Source organism: Zingiber officinale, chromosome 6A, assembly GCF_018446385.1.
Source record: "Zingiber officinale cultivar Zhangliang chromosome 6A, Zo_v1.1, whole genome shotgun sequence".
Lineage (NCBI taxonomy): Eukaryota > Viridiplantae > Streptophyta > Magnoliopsida > Zingiberales > Zingiberaceae > Zingiber > Zingiber officinale.
In genome coordinates this window covers 82,886,370-82,889,174 of record NC_055997.1, presented here as the reverse complement: position 1 = coordinate 82,889,174, position 2,805 = coordinate 82,886,370, and the positions used below count along the sequence as shown (strand labels likewise).

The 2,805-nt window shown below is 36.8% G+C and overlaps 1 long non-coding RNA gene across 1 annotated transcript; it reads left to right on the top strand.

Moving 5' to 3' along the window:
* Positions 1-2,595, top strand: LOC121994135. Its single transcript, XR_006115599.1, has 2 exons — positions 1-446; positions 2,379-2,595. It is a non-coding gene; the product is annotated as an uncharacterized LOC121994135 (long non-coding RNA).
* Positions 2,596-2,805: the final 210 nt, after the last annotated feature.

The window sequence follows — 2,805 nt, the reverse complement described above, 5'->3', positions numbered from 1 at the left end:
AAATAAGTTTGTAGAAGCTAGGGTTCGAACCCAACTCCTCGGACCCAAGCACAACCGAACCATGCCCGACCAGTTGAGCTATGCTCGTTCTGTTAACTAGGTATGGAGAGAAAAATATCTAAAGTAAAGTTATATGGAAACCCTAGAGATAATAAGAGGGAAAAAACTTAAGTGGGTTTTCGGAAAAGGGATCTTTTTCTCCCGAAATTCTTTCTCTCCTCATCTCTCTCGCGCGACAGCGGCGGCTCGGGCGGAAAACACTTCGAGGCGACGGCGCTAGGGTTCCTCTCCGGTGCCGGCGAAAGGATTCTCTCGGCCGGTCTTCACCCGTACGTGGTCACCGTGACGAAGGGAGCTCGGGAACTCAAGGGAGCCGCCGAGATCTTCAAGCTTCACCCGAAACCCTAGAATTTGCTCTCCTCCGGTTGTAAGTTCAAAACAGCGAGGTGAGTTGCTACTCACCTGCAGTAGGATAGCTCCGAGATTTTCGTTTCCTTGCTTTCGGAAATTGTTGTGCCGAATTTATTGTGCTAAGGATTTAGGTCCCCCTTGGTTAAGAACAAGTTGTATAGGGCTTATTGAACCAAGGTTGTTTCAGATTATAGAGTACAGAATTGGGGTAGTCCGGGAATTTAAGAGTAGTATGCGTCCTTGGGCTTTTCCTCTTAAGTTCTGTTGTAGCAGAAAATTCAAGATTCTGTTGTGCTGTAAAAGTATAAGTATTGTAGTATATTTTAGCTTGTTTTCTGTGATTCTGTGAAGGTATTGTTTGAATAAGTTACATGGGTTTTGATTGTAAAATTTACAACAAGTTTAACTTGAGTTAGGCAAAGAAAAGGGGCACGGGTAGTTTCTTTAGGGTTGCTGTGCAATCCGGTTATTTAGTTGACCATGAGAAAACATATGCTTGTTGATTAGCATGTAGTTCCCTTCATGTTGTTACCTTGTTAGAGGATTTAAATGGATTCTTGTTAAGAATTTGTTAAGAGGTTATTAGGAGTCTTTCTTTTAATTGCTAAAGAAATTAGAGATTTCACATGCTATTTGTAATGCTAGATTTGAGTTAGTTGCCTTTTCTTTAAGCAAGTGCATATTCGTTTATGTTTTAATTTAGTTTCCTCAAGCAAATGCAGATTTGATTTCTGTTCAGTTTTGTTCCTCCCAATTGCACATGCTAGTTTCACTCTTTCTTACATGTTCCATAATTTATTTAATGCTTTAGTTAGTGCTGTAAATTGTGGAATTGGCTACCTTTATTAATGTTGATGTTGTGCTAAAAAGGGGGCAGTTTAGTGCTTATGAAAGGAAAAGTTTTGGATGTAGTTTACTGATAACGTTTTGTTCCTTTGATACACATGTTTAACTCAACCTCCAAAGCATACAGTTAGTTAGTATGCAGATTTTAGTTAAGCTTGGCATGCAGATTTCTTATAGCTTAAATGCAGATTTTTATTAGTCCTATGTGCAGTTTTTAATTGCTATGAGTTGAGCATGATCAGTTTTCTTTATTACTAGATACACATGAGCAGTTTTTTTTAGTTTTATTTGCTATTTTAACAAGCATGAACAGTCATGTATTTTAAATGGAAAAATAAGAATCCTATTAAATACTTTTAGAAGTATTAACAAGAAAAAGGAAGAAAAAGAAAAGAAAGAAAAAGGCCAAGGCCTTAAGTAAATCCCAAAGTCAAGACTTTAGGGATTTTGGCACACCAGATGTTATTAAAATGCCAAGGCATTTAAAGAAGAAGTATTTAAGATAAAAAGTATTTTACTTTTAAGAAGAGGCTAGTACCCGACTTCCAAGGTTGTCGTTAAACAAATCCAGGTGTCCAATTCCAAGGTCTTGGCCCTGGTAGACCAAGGTCTGCTCTTTTAGGATTGGCGGCTCGCTACCCCAACCTATTAGGGAACGCGCATAAATGGTACTAAGCCTGGGCCCAAGAGAAGTTGATTATTATTTTCAAGTATTAAAGTATAAATTTTAAACAAGTGAAATAAAAGAATAAGATTAGAGTAAAAGAAGTAAGTTTCACTTTGTTTTAAAGATCAGCAAGTTTAGCTTTCTTTTATGCTAGCAGCTTTTACATGTTTAGTTTCTTACATGTTATTTATTTGCTAGTTGATGAGCATGTTTTGCTTTATATTTTAGCATTCCAGTTAGTTTGCTTTCTTTATTAGTTTATGAGCATGAGTAGTTATACATGTTATTTTTTCTGTTAGTTGATTTCTTTGCTATTTATGAGCATGAGTAGCTTTACAGATTAGCATTCAGTTTTAGCATGTTTTTTATTTGTATACATGCATATCGAGTTTTTGTGAGTTAGATAGCGCTCACTAAGCTTTATGCTTATAGACTGCACTTTCTCCTACTGCAGATAAAGAAAAAGGAAAACTAATATGAAGGAAGGCGACAAGGAGATGCAAGAGGGGTGTGTGATGTTTGCACTATCGGAGTCCTAGGGATCCTTGCAAATAAGATGAATTATGATTTGTTCTTTGAGTTAATTAAGTTTTTATGTGTTAAGGAAATTTGATAACTGTTTATAAGGACATTTGATACTGTGTTTGCTATTCAGTTGTGGTTGTGGATTAGTTTTCCTTTAATGTTGCTGAGTTAGATTTATTATACTGCGTGGTTGTTAGTTATGTGTTCCAGCCGCTTGTGGCTGAGTATATATACTGCATGTATTGTTGAATATGGTCACCGGTACAGGGGAGACTCTGTCGAAATTTTTCGGTAGAGTTTCCATGTGGTTTTTAATCACACCGGTTAAGTAGAGTTAGTAGATAAGTAACGGTCAT